Below are 18,955 nucleotides of genomic sequence, written 5' to 3' on the forward strand. Positions count from 1 at the left end.
CAGTAGGTTGAGCATCTGACTTCAGCTCAGGTCATGATCTCACAGTTCATGAGTTCAAGCCCCACATCCTGCTCTCTGCTGTCAGCACATGCCTGCTTCGGATCCTCTGTTCTTCTCTCTCTCTCTGCACCTCCACAACTCATGCTTTCTCTCTCAAAAATAAATAAACATTAAAATATATATATACACAACAATTTATATATGATCAATATTTATAATAAAACTAGATGATAAGCTATCCCCACAAACCCCAAACTACAAATGGGTGGAGGAAAAAACAACAGTAACTTGAACTCATGTCATCTGTTTGAGAAATCAGAGACATGAAACAATGCAACTGATTGACAGAAACCTGTCAAGAAGGCCACAGAAACTCAAAAAAGTACAGCTGGTCAGTTTGAGAAAGGAGCAGAAACTCCAATAGTGGGTGAGTGTACAGGGCCAAGAACAAGTCCTAAAAGGGGCTGGAGTTGTCTAATCCCTTGGAACTCAAGACAGACCTCCACAGGAGAAATTGCTGCCATAGCGTCACATCTGAGTAGGCTAGGACCAACAGAAATGAGGGTAAAGGAAAGCCTAGGTCAAAGTGTGGGAGGGCGAAAGAGCCAGAAACTCTCAGAAACCAGACTACCACATTTTTAAACATTACGTGAAAACAACAGGGGCAGTTCAGTGGGTTAACTGGCCAACTGTTGGTTTCAGCTCAGGTCCTGATCTCGCAGTTTGTGAGTTCGAGCCCCACGTTGAGCTCTTTGCTGACAGATTCTCTCTCTCTCTCTCTCTCTCTCTCTCTCTCTCTCTCTTAAAATAAATAAACTTAAAAAAAAAGAAAACACCAGAAGAGGGTGCTGTGTAAAGTTAGAGGACCTCTCTGAAACAAGCCTCTTTCTAAAACTGCATTAAAAACCAATTTATACTAAAATGAGTAATGAAAAAGTATCAAAATCAAGAACCATAAAATGTTACTATATGAAAAAAAAAGAAAAGAAAAGGAGCAGAATGATATCCCTACAGGCAATGAAAGAACACCTGAAAGCCATGCTCAAAGACAAATCAAAACTCTAATGTACCATTTCAAAATGAGGTAAAAGATATTCAGAAAATAACATAATATAAGGAAAAATAACAAAAGTCAGAATTAGGAAAACCCAGAAGTGATGTGACAGAACTCAAGAAAGAATTACCAATAAAGGGCAACAAAAAAAATTTTTTTTTAAATAAAGATCACTGTTGGAGAAAAGTAAGAGCAAATAAATACAAGTGAAACCTTTAAAAATGGAGGGCAAAAAGAAGGAAAATTTTTAAATTCAAAAAGAAATGAGAAAAAAAAAGTCAAGAGAAATGGATAAATACTGACCATAAGCAAAGAAAATCCAATATATGGATAATAGGAGTCCCTGAAGAAACCCAAAGCAGAGGAACAGACCAAATACTAGAATCTTTCCTGAAATAAAAACCAAAAATATTTGAAATTACATATCGAAAGAATACACAGTATGCTTGAGAAAAGAAACCTAAAATGGTCATGCTATTTATAAAGTTACTGTCCCTCTTTTATAATAAATTCTCCCCATTCTAATTATTGGAATGTTTTCTATCTCCTAACCGGACCCTGATCCAGAAATTGGTACCAGGAGTGGTCCCAGGAAATAGACCCTCAAAGATTGAATCGAAGATTGATTTGGTGATGTCCTCACTCTGGAACAGAGTGCAGAACTCTTTGCCAATGGAAAATGTTAGGTAATCCATGGCCTGCAGTGGTATTCACTGCTAATGAAATTATCATCTGTGGTTGATTATAATGAAGTATCTACACAAGCACCAAGACATATTCTAGCAAAATTACTGAGCTTTAAGGAAAAATATATTTCAGGCTTCGGGGCTTGAAAAGCACAGGTGACTTACAAGGAAAAAAATATATATTATCATCAATTTTTCAACAGCCATATTTTATGCCAGGAGAAAATAAAGAAACATACTTAAAATGCTTGAAGTAAGAAAAGGTGAGCCAAAGATTTTATACACAGCAAAACTGACCTACAAATATAAAAGTTGCAGACAAATTATTGTCAACCTACAAGAATTCAAGGAGTATTGTTCCCATGAGTCCTTCCCAAGAGATCTACTTAGAGCTGAGCTGACCAGTATGGTAGTCACTAGCTACGTGTTGCCATTTAAATTTCAATTTTAATGAATTAAATTAAGTAAAGTTAAAAATTCAATTCTTTAATCAAACTAGCTATATTTCAAGTTCTCAAAAACAAATGCAGCTAGTGGTATCATGCTGGATAGTTCAGATATAGAACATTTTCATCATCACAGAAAATTCTATGGGATAGTACTGGCTTAAGCCAATGAGCTTCAGAGAACCAAATGGAGAATCACCAACATAAAGACTGATGGTCTTTAATATATACTTAATTGAATAGCAAAGACTAAATGAGGATTAAAAGGCTGATAGTATACAAAAGCTGCATAATTTGAAAATTGACATATAGTAAAACCATTAAAAATGGGGGAGATGGATTTGCAAAATAAAAATATTTTAAAATTATACTTTGAATAATCATAATCGGTGGTGGTATTTGCACTGTTAATCTGAGACCAATGTAATTGTAATGAGGGACAAAACAAACGAATAATTGTGGGATATTCTAATTCTATCATGTCCTTGCAAACCAGATTCTCACTGTGGAAGAAAGAAGATACAGACGTAATATAGAAGAGGTCAAGTAAAAAATCCTGTAGGCTGAATTTAAACTGGAAATGTTAGTATGAACAAGAACCCGTGATCAGTAATCACAGGTACCCCTAGGGCCCATATTCCTCATTTAAAAAAACAAACAGGGATTTTTGGAGAAATGACTGGATCTAGGTCTAGGTAAAGATTTACAAGACGTTCCTGGAACATCCTAACATAACAGATATCGGGGCGCCTGGGTGGCGCAGTCGGTTAAGCGTCCGACTTCAGCCAGGTCACGATCTCGCGGTCCGTGAGTTCGAGCCCCGCGTCAGGCTCTGGGCTGATGCTGATGGCTTGGAGCCTGGAGCCTGTTTCCGATTCTGTGTCTCCCTCTCTCTCTGCCCCTCCCCCATTCATGCTCTGTCTCTCTCTGTCCCAAAAATAAATTAAAAAAACGTTGAAAAAATTAAAAAAAAACAAAAAACAAAAAAAACCCATAACAGATATCAAGGAAGCTATCAAAGACCACTGGGGTCATGTCAAAAAGATTCAGGAGCTGAGGCACCTGGGTGGCTCTGTCCGTTAAGCACTCGACTCTTGGTTTTGGCTCAGGTCATGATCTCATGGTTGGTGAGTTTGAGCCCTGAGTTGGGCTTTGTGCTGACAGTATGGAGCCTGTTTAGGATTCTCTCTCTCCCTCTCTCTCTGCACTTCCACTACTCGTGCTCACCTGCACTTGTACTCCCTCTCTCAAAATAAAATAAACTTAAAAAAAAAAAAAGATGCTAAGGCGGTGATTTTTAACATAGTCCCATTCGATTCACCACTATGGCCAAGGCAGAAGATGTATGGGCTTTGGAGAATGCCAGTGGATTCTCTTACATTTAGTCATGTAAACAGCACTTGAATTGCAACTGCATTTTCAAATATGGTCTCTTTACTACAGCAAATCAACCCAGACCCTGGCACTTGGTATGCAGTTATCAATCTGATAAATACTTGTTTCTCCACACCAATAAGCAGAGAATACTGGAACAGTTTGCTTTCTCATCTGTCAGGAAAGCAATTCACCTGTACTCTTTTACCTCATGGCTGCGGCAGCTCTGACTGTAAAAATGTAGTCAACAGGACACTGATTGCCTCACCATTCCACAGGATATCATGGTAGTTCAGTACATTGATGATATCGTATTCTTAAGACATAGTAAATAAGAAGCAGCTGTAGTCTTAGACTCCTTGATAAAACACATGTGCCTAAAAGAGTGTGAGATAAACCTCATAAAATCCCAAGGCTCTGCCACCTCAGTACAGAGATGCTTAGAAGGTCCCTTAGGGTTTGGGAGGCAATTCATACCACATTGGGATAAACTGCTGGACACATGTACCAAATAACACCTAAGGACTGTCAACTTTGATTAGGTCCTGGAGCCAGCAACAATTCTCCAGCTGGTCCAAGATGCAAAGCAAGCAACTTGGACATATGATCTAGCAGAATCATGGTGCTCAGCGTATGACTGATGAGGATGCTGGACAAACAGCTCCAATAGAAGAATCAAGATACAAGCCCTGGGGGTGTGGAGCAAAGCTCTGCACTCTTCTATGAATACATAGTCTCTTTTTAAGAAACATCTCCTGGCTGGTAGAGACTGATTGCTTAGTCACGGGACACCGAGGGATCATGTGACCTGAGCTGCCCATTATCCACTGTGTGTTACCCAACACATCAAGCTATAAAATTGGGTATGCGTAGCAACACTCCAAAATCAAACGGAAGTGTTAAATATGAGATTGTACTGAAACAGCTGGCAAAGGCTACACAGGCAGGTCATTTGTGTTCCCAGTACATCTACTCCAATGGCACCATCACCTCTTCTTTCACTCATTTTAATAGCTTTGTAGGGAGTTGCTTATCAAAAGTGACCTGAAGAAGCTAAATAAATAAATAAATAAATATCTGCAGAAATAGGCACTGGTTAAAAGTAGACGGCAGGAACAGTATGCCCTGCTTCAGGGTGACTCCTGAAGGACCGTAGAGAAAGGTAATTCTTTCCGTAGGCAGAGCCTCAAGCAGTACATATGCTGTCCCCTTCCTGAAAGGAAACAGAAAAGGTACAGATCTACAGAGATATGTGGGTAGTACCAAATGGCTTAGCTAGAAGGCCATAGACTTGGAAGGAACTAGATTGAAGGGTTGGGGACAGGGATCAATGGAAGAGAGTTGTGAGGTTGGATCTCACACAATGACCCCAGAGCGTGAGGATATTTGTGTCATGTGTGGACGCTCATTGGACGGCATCCGCTGCAGAGTAGGCTCTCCATAACAGTAGGAAAATGATCTGTGAATATCAGTCCGCATCTTTCCTAATAATGCCAGAGCTGGCTCAGTGTGTTCACAAATAAAGTAAGGGACCACAGTGGCAGAAATGGTTGTTATTTACAGACTCAATAACAGAGTAAGATTTCTCTCCTCACCATGTTGGATCTGGATGGCACCGCCGCTAAGTGCTCACTCTTCCAACAGCAGGGACCCCAGCTTAGCTCCCTATCTGATACCTGGGGAGACCAGATAGGTACCTGGCAGCAGAATAATTAGACCATGCCCACAATGGAAGGGGCAATGATTTGTCCTCACTGGAACAGAAATCTGTCCTATGTATATAGTTCTACCTTTCTTGTCTGCAGGGAAGTATCATCACTATACTCTCTCTTAAGAAGAATAATCAGGGGTACCTGGTGACTCAGCCAGTTGAGCATCCAACTCCTGGTTTCATCACAGGTGGTGATCTTGCAGTTCATGGGATCAAGCCCCCCAATTGGAATCTGCTCTGGCAGCTCCAAGCCTGCTTGGGATTCTCTCTCTCCCACTTGTACTGTCTCTGCCCTTCCCCCACTAGTACTGTCTCTGTCTCTCTCAAAATAAATAAATAAACTTAAAAAAAGAATAAGAAGAATCAGATAATGATATATAGGGGAGGGATTAGATATAGAAAGACCAAGTAAAATGTACCATTAAAAAAACCCAAAAGCTACTTGAGTTTAGGTTATATCTGTCATGATCTACCATAGTCCCTATAATTCTCCCGCTGTGGCACTTCTCATGCTTCTTTATAATGAAAACTCATGAGAGCAGGGCAGGATCTGTTTCACTCTCTCCCTCATATCTCCAACCCTAGCACTGTGCCTGGGACATAACAGAGCTCAACAGATACATGTTGAATGTTTGTTGAATGTGTTCTACATTTTAATACTTATCATAATGATTTGAAAATATTTTGGTCAAAGTAGGTGCTTAACAGACATTTGTTAAAGGAAAACAAGGGGCGCCTGGGTGGTGCAGTCGGTTAAGCGTCCGACTTCAGCCAGGTCACGATCTCGCGGTCTGCGAGTTCCAGCCCCGCGTCAGGCTCTGGGCTGATGGCTCGGAGCCTGGAGCCTGTTTCCGATTCTGTGTCTCCCTCTCTCTCTGCCCCTCCCCCGTTCATGCTCTGTCTCTCTCTGTCCCAAAAATAAATAAACGTTGGAAAAAAAAAAAATTTAAAGGAAAACAAAATATGATCCTTTAGGTCAGAACTCAGGAAACTACAGCATGTGGGCCAAATCTGGCCTGCCAACAGATTTTTATGGCCTATGAACTAACAATAGTTTTTACATTTTTAAAGCGTTATGAAAAATGAAAAGAATAATAATATTTCATGACACAATCCAATTAAAAATGGGCAGAGGATCTGAACAGACATTTTTCTAAAGACATACAGATGGCCAACAGACACATGAAAAGATGCGTCACCATCACCAATCATCAGGGAAATGCAACTCAAAACCACAGTGAGATACCACCTTATACCTGTCGGAATGGCTAGTATAGAAAGAAAAAGAAGAAACAAGTGTTGGAGAGGTTGTGGGAAAAGGGAATCTTCATACACAGTTGGTGGAGATGTGAACTGGTGAAGCCAGTATGAAAAACAGTATAGACCTTCCTCAAAAACTTAAAAATAGAATTACCATATGATCCAGCTATTTGACTTCTGTGTGTGTGTGTGTGTACTTAGCTGAAGAAAATGAAAACACTAATTCTAAATGATATATGCACCACTGTGTTCATTGCAGTATTGTTTATAATGGCCAAACTGTGGAAACAACTTAAGTGTCCATCAGTAGACAAGTGGGCAAAGAAGATGTGAGATCTATATCTATATCTATAGATAGATATCTTTATGCATATATATATGTTATATATGACATATATATATGCCATTAAAAAGAATTCGATCTTTGTGCTTATGACAATATGGATGGACCTTAAGAATATTTTACTAAGTGAAATAAGTCAGATAAAGACAAATATGGTATGATTTTCTTTATTTGTGGAATCTAAAAAACAAAATAAACAAGCAAAACAAAGCAAAACTCACAGAGAATATGCTAGTGGCTATCAGAGTGAAAGGGGCTTGTGGGATAGGTGAAATGGTTGAAGAGGGTCATTTATATGGTGACAGATGGAGCTAGGCTTAATTGTAGTGATTACTTTGTAGTGTATACAAATATTGAATTATGTTGTGCACATAACCAAAACTAATATAATGTCATATACCAATTTTACCTAAATAAATACATACATACATACATATATACATTCGCCAATAAAGAGAGTGAGCTCATGAAACCGTAGGCTCCCACTCTCCATCTCAATTAAAACAGAACCTCAGAGCCATGCACTCTCTTTCTCTCCCTACCCAGGGCCTTTCTGTGTGGCCCTGGTTTGCTATGCAATCTCTAGGTCTTGTAAGTAATAAACCGTTATTTTTTCAAAGCTTCCTGATGGTTGTTGCCAAAGGGTATCTTACATTCTTAACAAGAACCACAAGGGCTGGTACTGCCACAACATTGGTTATTGATAGGCTGTGACTGGCACAAAACACTAGCCCTTTACAGGAAAAGCTCACCAACTCCTACACCAGACCTTCCAAAGCACAGAACATAACCATTTTTAAGATGGTTAATATGGTGCTGCCTCCTTCCTTTGCAGAGCACTACTCCTGCACTTCAACTCCACCTAAAAATATCAAACCGTATTTTTTATATTATGGCTTCTGGGCGAGGTTTAGTGAGAGACTTGTCAACACCCTTAGGCCCTTTTTGCCATGTTGGAAACAAGAAGATATATAGTAGCCAAGGTAGATGGATACAGAGAGGTAGGAGAAAAAGACCATCAGAGGAAAAGCGGGAGGCCACACTTTGGCACACTGAATCCATAAAGGAAATTTTACTTCTGTCAGCATCATTTAAACAATGTAATGTGGTCTTTCCCAAAGCTTGGAACTACTTTCACTACAGTAAAGTGTTCATTGTAATTATTGAGAAAATTGTTGTCTTAAAACTGATGTTTACTATAGGGTTTGACCTGTATTTGGTGAAGCTAGGTTTTAAAATAAGACACTGAAGTTTATGAAGGAAACATCAACTTTTCCCAAGGAGAGAAACTGAAGAATTTCTTTTTATTTTTTAATTTTTTTAATTTTAAATTTTTTTAATTTTTCTAGGAATTCAGCCTTTATACCTTTTTCAATGGTATCCAGTTCAGATTTGTAATGGATAATTATAGGTTGTTAGCACTTGATACAGGTTGTGCTCATGTGTTATTTCTAAAAAGTCAAGGTTAAAGTAACTTCAGAAATAAGATTTTTCTAAATTTCCTTTAACATTTTGCATACAGAAATGGTAAGTTAGTTACAGAGTGAAAATATATTACATATACAGTAATTACAGAGAAAATAAATGATCAATTTCTTCAAAGTCACAATTCATGCACTGTTTATTTGATGAAGACATCAGCTTTGAAGCTTTTGCTTAAAAAAACAACAACGACACAATCATTTGAAAAAGTTCACATGCTATTTGGAACAGATTACTCCAATTTTTAGAGCAGAACCAATTTTAAACTTTAAATGCAAGAATTTTTTCAAACTATTGTGGCTTTCTAGGAAATAGATTTAAAAATTTTTTGTGAATTTTATTTTATTTCATTTTATTTTATTTTTTAATTTACATCCAAATTAGGTAGCATATAGTGCAACAATGATTTCAGGAGTAGATTCCTTAGTGCCCCTTACCCATTTAGCGCATCCCCCCTCCCATAACCTCTCCAGTAACCCTCACTTTGTTCTCCATATGTAAGAGTCTCTTCTGTTTTGTCCCCCTCCCTGTTTTTATATTACTTTTGTTTCCCTTCCCTTATGTTCATCTGTTTTGTCTCTTAAAGTCCTCATATGAGTGAAGCCATTTGATATTTGTCTTTCTCTAATTTCACTTAGCATAATATCCTCTAGTTCCATCCACATAGTTGCAAATGGCAAGATTTAATTCTTTTTGATTGCTGAGTAATATTCCATTGTGTGTGTGTGTGTGTGTGTGTGTGTGTGTGTGTATATATATATATATATATATATCACATCTTCTTTATCCATTCATCCATCGATGGACATTTGGGTTCTTTCCACACTTTGGCTATTGTTGATAGTGCTGCTATAAACATGGGGGTGCATGTGCTCCTTTGAAACAGCACACCTGTATCCCGTGGACAAATGCCTAGTAGTGCAATTTCTGGGTCGTAGGGTAGTTCTATTTTTAGTTTTTTGAGGAACCTCCATGCTGTTTTCCAGAGTGGCTGTACCAGCTTGCATTCCCACCAACAATGCAAAAGAGATCCTCTTTCTCCACATCCTCGCCAACACCTGTTGTTGCCTGAGTTGTTAATGTGAGCCATTCTGACAGGTGTGAGGTGGTATCTCATTGTGGTTTGGATTTGTATTTTCTGATGATGAGTGAAGTTGAGCATTTTTTCATGTGTCAGTTTGCCATCTGGATGTCTTCTTTGTAGAAGTGTCTATTCATGTGTTTTGCCCATTTCTTCACTGGATTATTTGTTTTTTGGGTGTTGAGTTTGCTAAGTTCTTTATAGATTTTGGATACTAACCTTTATCTGATATGTTGTTTGCAAATATCTTCTCTCATTCTGTCGGTTGCCTTTTAGTTTTGCTGATTGTTTCCTTTGCTGTACAGAAGCTTTTTATTTTAATGAAGTCCCAGTAGTTCATTTTTGCTTTTGTTTCCCTTGCCTCCAGAGACGTGTTGAGTAAGAAGTTGCTGTGGCCAAGATCAAAGAGATTTTTGTCTGCTTTTTCCTCAAGGATTTTGATGGCTTCCTGTCTTACATTGATGTCTTTCATCCATTTTGAGTTTATTTTTGTGTATGGTGTAAGAAAGTGGTCCAGATTTATTCTTCTGCATGTTGCTGTCCAGTTTTCCCAGCACCACTTGCTGAAGAGACTGTCTTTATTCCTTTGGATATTCTTTCCTGCTTTGTCAAAGATTAGTTGGCCATACGTTTGTGGATCCATTTCTGGGTTCTCTATTCTGTTCCACTGATCTGAGTGTCTGTTCTTGTGCCAGTACCATACTGTCTTCATGATTACAGCTTTGTAATACGGCTTGAAGTCTGGAAGAATTTCTTTTCCTGAAATGATTATTTCATTAAATTGGAAATGTTGATATAATTTTGTTAACTTTTTCAACATTTTCTATAAAACATACCACTGCATTTTGTCTACTATTCATCTGGAATAACCATGTGCTAGTAACTGACTTCCCTTTAGTTTTTGCTTTATGTATTCTTTATCATTTAACTTTATTACAGGCAGGCAGAGCCTGGTCCCTGTTAGAATGACAAGAACTGTTTCTTTAATTACTGTACAAAGACAGTAGTAGTATTCTGGCAGATCCTGTGCTATTCAATCAAGCAAGTTTCAATAAAAAAAAAAAAGCTGATTTGCCAAAATCAGACATTTGTTAAGTGAAAAAAATTATGTAGGCACTTATTAGCATAAGTGCCTACAGTGACATTCTATTTTTTGAGGTTTACAGCTCTCAGGGAGCGCGTGTTGCTGGAAGTTCTATTTAGAAATTACGTAAGGATTACGATACTCGCATCTACCTGATAGAGGAAAACGAGAAAGGCAAGTGGGTCATTTTAGAAATCACAACTTTTAAGCTAATTGCAATTTCTAAAGTAAACCTAATGGTACTGCAGAGAGCAAGAACGTCTCTAATCTAATCTTGGCAGCATTGTGATTTCAAACTGCTAAGCCACACAGTATATTCACTTTTCCTTTGTGTGGGATGCCTATTAACCCTCACCAAGGATCTTTCTCTGTGCCTTGGTTATGTATTGCAGCATTCATGATTGATGAATTGTTGTCAAAGACAGACTCAGGCCCTTGCTTTTTACCAAAAGAACTTTTTACGGAACACAAATGTTTTTCTGAGGGAGAAATGTAGATTTGGTTTCATGCTTTCTTGGTAAGAGATTAAGGAGGATGGTCTAATAGAAACAGGGAATGAGAGCAAACTTGAGAAAGCAATCGCAACATCTTTCTGGACTTACAACTGTCTTCTGAGGAAAAAGCCAATGCTACTGATTGTTTTTCAGAAGTTAAGATGGCTATCACCCAATTGTTTTGCCTTTTACTTAGAACATTAGAAGGAGGGGGCTCCTGGGTGACTCAGTTGGTTAAGTGTCCAGCTTTAGCTCAGGTCATGATCTCACAGTTCATGAGTTCGAGCCCTGCTTCGGGCTCTGTGCTGATAGCTCAGAGCCTGGAGCCTGCTTCGGATTCTGTGTCTCCCTCTTTCTCTGCCCCTCTCCCGCTCACACTCTGTCTCTGCCGGTCTCTCAAAAATAAATAAACATTAAAAAAAAATTAAAAAAAAAAGAACATTAGAAGGAAATACTTACAACCCAATCCAAAATGTCACTTCTAAAGAAAAATTGTGTTCGTATGCCCATGATGACCACAAAGCACAGAAATATTTTCCTTTTTTTCTATCCTTTCAAAACTGTTAAGACAATTTCTTGATCTCTCTCCCCACACCTCCAGAAACCTTACTCCTCTATGAATCCTTGTGATCTCATCTACAACATAGATGAGCAATCCTTATTGAGTCCATCTCAACACATGAGAAGACTTGCAACTTACAGGTACTTCTCTGTAACAATATGTACATCCTCCTGATTCAAGTGTATCAAAGTATGTCAGCACTTAGTTGATAAAGCTCATGAAAACTGTGCTTTAATGAGAGGTAGTCTATCATTGCTCCCAAAGAGAGAATAAAGAATACATAAGAAACAAAGACAAAAAAGCCAATGGAAATAGGAAAAAAATTATTGTTATTTCTAGGCGGTAGGTATTTCTGATGTTTTGTCTAGTTTTCTGTATTTGGAATGCTTCATAATTTTTTAATGGCTTTTCTCAAGAAAAATAAAGCTAAAGAAGTTCCCAGGTACTCAAATTCTAACTGAAGAAATGGAAAGGAAGAGGAGAAATTGCACAGCATTTTTCTTTTTCAGGGGCAGCAAGTTGAAGAAAACTCTGAACTGCTGTTGCATCGGAGGGACGGTGATCGAGGGGGTCCCTGGGAGCAATATTCTTATTCCACTGAAGGAGGTGAGCCAAGATACTTATAAGCTCTAGAGAACCTTTAACACAGGAAGCTATTTATCATAACAAGGTTGGTTGATACTGTTCCCATACTGAACCAATTAGGTTTGCCTATTTCGTCATACTTCATAACTTGGGATGATAGGTTTCCAAGTATGGTACAGTGTAGTAATTGAATTTTGATCAAACACACATGGCCCATAACCCAGTATGTGAAATTTTCAGAACAGTTCACAGCTTTTAAATATCCAGTCAACATGTTGCCAAAAGTACAGGATGTACTTGATGCAAGGGGGAGAGAAAGGGGAGGGCTGACTCTTGGTAGAGCTGTAAAACAAATATTTTTGTTCTTGTTCTCTTCTTATTTTTCAAATAGCAGTGGAGAAAGGCCGTGGGATATCATATCATAACTCAAGTCTTCCCCTTGCTTGTTCCATGCACATAAACATCTTTGAGTCTCATTTCAGATATTTCAGATTACCTTTTTTTTTTTTGCATGAAACTATTTTCATGTCACAGGACTGTTACACATGACCTGCTAGCATTTCTCATTGCAGAATTATCTAAAGAGTATTTTTTGACTACCTACCATATGTTAGACACTGGATCTATAGATTAACTCTTTTAAATAAAGAGATATAATCCCTGCTTTCATGTGATCAACTGTGGATGGAGAGACAGGCATAAAATAATGAAAACATCAATAGTTTTATAACTATAACCTGTGATAATTAACATGAAGAAAAAGTAGAGGGGCACCTGGGTGGCTCAGTTGGTTAAGCGTCCAACTTCGGCTAAGGTCATGATCTTGCAGTTCGTGAGTTCCAGCCCCGTGTCCGGCTCTGTGCTGACAGCTCAGAGCCTGGAGCCTGCTTCGGATTCTGTGTCTCCCTCTCTCTCTGCCCCTCCCCTACTCATGCTCTGTCTCTCTCTCTCTCTCTCTCTCTGTCTCTCAAAGAATGAGTAAATGTTAAAAAAAATTTTTTTTAAAGAAAAAGTAGAGCATCAGGAAGGACAAAAATGGGGGTCTGATTTATCCAGGAGAGATGGAGAGGGGAAGAGAAGCAGGGAACACATCTCCAAGAAAGGACCATTGAAATTGATCCTTGAAAGATGAGAAGCAATCCAAGAGAGTGGATACATATTCCCAGGAGAAGTAAGCATATAGATAAACCTTGAAGTAGACAAGACTTTGGCAAATTCAAGGATCTGAAGGCTAATATATTCAGTGAAAAAGAAGCTAAAAAGATAGGCAAGAGACAGATCAAACTTTGCCATGTAAACGATTATGCTAAGATTATAGAAGGATTGTTCAGCCATTCAAAGGTGGTAGGTCAGGGAGTGACATAATGGGAGGCAAGCATGACAAGAAGCAGAAAGGCTAACTAGAACACCTTGACTATTGTCCAGATCAAAAATACTAGTGGCTTCGAATGGAGCAATGGCAGAGGTGAAGAGCAGTGGACACCTGTGAGCTATATTTTGGAGAAGTGACATAACTTAGTGATAACTGGACCTGGGAAGTGAAGGAGAGGAAGCCCAAGGAAATCTTCAGGTTTGTGGCTTCAGCAGCTTAATGAATAAAGTCTAGTAAATACTAACCTGTTAGCATAACTCATAAGAGTACCCCACAGGGATAGAACTACATCACTCTCACAAGCTCCCATGTCTGTAGTGATACTCTGCTCTCATCAGATTTTAAGGAACAGATGCCTTAATCAGATGGTGGGGATACAGAGAAATTTTCCACCTACATGTACATCAAACTGTTTAAAAAATACTTTTTAATGTTTATTTATTTTTGAGGTGGGGGGAGGGGCAGAGAGAAAGGGAGGCACAGAAAGTGAAGCAGGCTCCAGGCTCTGAGCTGTCAGCACAAAGCCCAATGCTACGCGGGGCTCGAACAAACGGGATGAGAGATCGTGACGTGAGCGGAAGTTGGACACTCAATCAGTTGAGCCACCCAGGCGCCCCCACACCAAACTTTTCTTACCATAAGCAGGAGAATGTCTCTGAGATATGAAAATCAGACTTTAACATAAACTTAAAATATTTACTCTCACCTCTACAGACACGGTCATAGATGTCTGGCAGTGGAACTAGGAGAATCTGGGAAAAAAATTGCTCCTTTGAAAATATTTGAAAACCAAGTTTATTTCTTTATTCATTCAATAGATTTTCCTGAGTGTTTTTAGTGTGGAGCATATGAGGTAAATAAGATGTGTTCCCTGCCTTTGCAAAGAGTATATTCTATCAGGGGAGAAAGAGGCATAAAAAAAAATGTCTAATACAGTGCAGCATGTTATATAGATCAAGTAATAGAGTTATATTTAGCAGATGATAGGATTATTAATTTTCTGGGGGAGTGGGGGACAGGCACATGGGCGTGGCTACGAAGGCCTTCAGAGAGGTTGCATTTGAGATAAGTCTTGAAGGATAGACAAGAGTTTGCTAAGCAAAGAAGAGGATGGGGGAGATATTCCAAGAGAAGACAACAGCACAAGCCAAGATATGAGAGTCCCAAAGAGCACTGGGTACTCGGGACTAGAGACCTCAGGGTGTCTGGTCCAAGTTGGAAAAGTCACCCTTCCATTCTGAAGTCTGAAAAACACTACCAATCTAGTCTGACTTACCTGCTGTCACTTGAGCCAGACAGGGAATTCTAATTTGGGTGGGCCCAAATCAGCAAAAACCTCTTCATGTGACTACTGCCTGAATATTGCCTGTGTTCATGCAAGTTTGAGGTTGACCTATTGAAATGGGCGGTCCTCCCTCCCACAGTCAAAATCAGTCCAACAGCTTGGCCAAGGCCACAGGACCCAGCTTTTAATATACCTAGAAAGAGGCAGTAGTGGCCCAAGGTAATGCTTATGTGGCCTGGAGAGTGCAGATAATAGGATGATCCTGACACTTAGTCTGGCAAACTGGTGCAGCTGCCCTCGTACAGCAGTCAGGCATAGTGAATGACCGCCACCAAAAAAATAAATAAATACAGTATGTGTGTGCATGTGTGTGTGCATGTGTACGTGTGTGATCTTTACATTTGTTTTTAATAGCTATTCAGACAGTCCTTAGAGAGGGAGTTGGCAGCTTCAGCTGGAGGCTGCTCCCCCACCTGTCTCCAGGCACTGCAAACACAGCTGTGTAAGGAGACAGCCAAAGCTTCCAAGGAAAGACAGGGTACAATCCAGGGGGTGGGGGGAGCCGGCAATGGGAGCGCCTTTCTCACAAACCCACTTGGGACAGGGCCTGTCTAGCAACCGCAAAAAATTAGCAAGGAGGACATGGTAAGGCCTTTTTTTTTTTTTTTTTTAACTTGACAATAAGTAAAGCCATTCAAGACCCAGCTCAACGGCCACTTTAAAACCATCTATGAAAAGGGGAAGACAGAGCACTCAATGCAAGCGGAGGGGAGAACGAGGTAACAGGCATCTCCAGCAAGGCACACATTCAGGTTTTCTCCTTGCATCCAGATGACACGTAGAGGATTTATGCGCTATCGCAGAACTCGTGGTTCCTGACACAAAACACAGAACTTCCTGGCAAAGTACCTAGAAACTTCATTTCTATTTCTCCAGGATGAAAAGCGCAGGCATTTTCAAAGTTCAACTCTAGGAAAGTCAGCAGGGGCGAGATTTCAGCAGCCGCTGATGATCCCAATGTTAGCAATTCGAGAGTGGTCAGGGGGTTGCCGCTCCCCGAACAGAGGGGACATTCGAAGAGGGAAAGATACAAGTCGTTTTAGCAGATGAAAACCAACAAGGAGGTATTTTCGGTATCATTTTAATCGCAAAATAGCACGAACGCGGTCTGTGCCTGCGTGCTACCCAAACGTCGATTTGAATACCACTGAACGCTAGTTTGAAAATTTCCATTTTTGTAATTTGCTTTCCTTTGTGAAGCCAAGACTTGAGAGGGAGCTGGCAGCCGGCTCCAAGTCTGGCACGACTTCACCTCAGACGCACTCGGTTGGTTTGGATGTCGAGGGAGACCGCACAAGAGAGACGGGAAGAGGGAGGAAGCGAGGCAGGGAGCGAAAGAACCTTGGCCGGGGCTGCCCGGCAAGCCGGCCTCCGCGGCGCAGCCAGGGGCTTTGGCTCCACCTGCAGGAATCGGAAGGCACACCGCTTAGATGCCCCGCTTCCGCAGAAACCGGGTGGGGGCGGGGACGGACCTCCGCCGGTGCCTGTCCCAGCCCTTCCCCACCGGGTAAGAGGAGGGGGTGGGGGGAGTTGGGAAGTAGGGATCTCCAACACCGATCAGGAGCGGCAAGCCCTATTCAGTACAGGGATTTGCTTTTGGGGGAGAAAAGACATCATGCCCTCCGACAACCTGTTCTTAGTTAAAGGTAAGCCCCATTTGAAGGCCCAAGGCAGTATTCGGTTCTACTACAGACAGAACGCATAGCATGTGCTCAATTATTGAATACATGAACAAATCCACTCTATCAAACAACAGAGACCGAATGTGATCAAAACAACCCCCCCCCCCTTTTTCAGGTATATTTATGAGTTGTCAAGCATTTTGTTAATGGCTAGTAATTGCTACAAAAATCCTCCACTATCTACGTTAGTACTGTGTTCCACCTCCAAGGTGAGCAGCACAAAGTAAGGGTCACCTGTTTCATCTGGCGCCCTTATTTTGCAGGTGAGTAAACAGAGGCATGGAGAGGATTTCCCCCACCCCTCCGCAGTCAACTAGTTTGTTGATGATAGAAATGGTTTGGGGCTAAATTTTCCTAACCTCTCTGGAGTTTGGTTTCTAAAGCAAGAGACTTATTCTACTTTACTGTAGATTGGCCAGCATGGATATGCTCAGCTGATTGGCTATCTCAGGAGGAAATTGGCTTCCCTGCCTACCTGTTGTCCTGTCCCTGAGCTTCTGTCCCAGCTTCTGCTCTGGGCCAAGGCAGCTGCTCATGTTGCTTTACTCCAAATATCAAATGCTGCCTGGAGCTGATGCCAACCCGTTGCTAAACTTATGAATTCATTTTTTCAAGCCTAAAGGATAGAATCTTTGCACTTGTGGGCTTGTAACCTACAAACAGGCAGGTGCTTTGTTTTAGCAACACAGGTGTCTTCTATCCAGTAGCTAGCACATCTACTTACCCAAAGTGCTTAATAAGCAGTTCTTGAGCTTCCCAGTGATAGTTACAGATGAAGCTGGTATTTACCAATTGAAAAGGAATTTTTGCTGTAGGCAGTTAGCGCTCAGTCTCCAAATAAAGTGAAGATCCTTCTTGTAAATGACTTCATTTGCGTTATGTCAAATGAATATGATCCAGGGAAAGTTGGAGATCAAAAGATCCAGACTCTAACCACAACCCATTTATAAAATGGAAGTAATACTGTCATGACCTCTGAAGGGATTAGAAATGAATCATTATTACAATAATCACAATATTAATAATAGCTTTGAACTGGGGGCACCTGGGTGGCTCAGTCAGTTAAGTGTCCGACTTCAGCTCAGGTCATGATCTTGCAGTTTGTGAGTTTGAGCCCCATGTCGGGCTCTGTGCTGATAGCTCAGAGCCCGGAGCCTGCTTTGGATTCTGTGTTTCCCACTCTCTCTGACCTTCCCCAGCTCACATTCGCGTGCTCGCTCTCTCTCTCTCTCTCTCAAAAATAAACATTTTAAAAAAATAGCTTTAAACTATTATTGGTGCTTACTACATTCCAGGCTCTCTGCTAAGCCCTGTAAGTACATGATCTAATTCATAACAACTCCATGTAGGTTACAATTATCCCCATTTTACAGAAGGAGATCTGAAGCTCAGAGAGGTTTAAGTACTCACCCATGGTAACAGCTCACAGTGGTGAGACCAGTATCAGAACCCAAATCCTACCTCACTCCAGACTCCTAAGCACTACGCTGTACAATAAATACCTATCGGCTGCTTCTATGCCAGTGACATTCAGATCTTTATCTCTAGTTCTGAGTTCTCATGGGAGCTCTATACTTTATTTCCAATTACTGAAAGAATATCATTAATTATATATTTCACTGCTATTTAAAATTAAAAGGGCCTAAGCTAACCTCCTTCCCTCTTCTCATAAGCATTTGCCATGAACCATCCATGTTCAGACCTCCAAACTCGGTCTAGGACACTGGTTCTCAAACGGGGATGATTTTGCCTTCTGGGGGATATTTGACAATGTCTGAAAACTTTTTTGGTTGTCACAACTCGGGTGAGGGGATGCTGCTGGCATCTAGTGAATAGAGACCACAGGTGCTGCTGAATCGTCTGCAATACGCATGACATCTCCCACAACAAAATTTTATTCTGCCCCAAATGTCAATAGTGCTGAGTTCAAGAAACCCGGGTTTAGGAATATGAAGATGCATCATCAGACAGATCCTATCATCAATCATCTGATGCATGAGATATATGTGTAAATTTGAAGCACAAAGTTTGCAGAGATAACTGTGTGGTGAGGCAGAGTAAATGCACCTAAGTCTGTAAAGTCCATAATGAGCTATGGGGTGTACTATGGGCTGGGCGGAGGAGGTGATACTTGAGCCAGGCGCAAAGAAGAGATGAGATCTGGATTCCAGATAAAAGAACAAGCAGTGTGCAGGGTGTGTGGGTGTACTTCCAGAATGTGGGCTGATTTTAATTGGAGCGGAGGATGTGTGAAGAGGAGTAGTGGAGAAAAGGAGGTAATGTTGTGCTGGGGCCAGATCAAAGCTCTGAGCAGAGAGAAGGACTTCAGACTTTATTTGTGAGTACTAGGAGGCACATCTAACGTTTTCACATAGAGGACCAATATAATCAAAA

Source organism: Prionailurus bengalensis, chromosome C1, assembly GCF_016509475.1.
Source record: "Prionailurus bengalensis isolate Pbe53 chromosome C1, Fcat_Pben_1.1_paternal_pri, whole genome shotgun sequence".
NCBI classification, from domain to species: domain Eukaryota; kingdom Metazoa; phylum Chordata; class Mammalia; order Carnivora; family Felidae; genus Prionailurus; species Prionailurus bengalensis.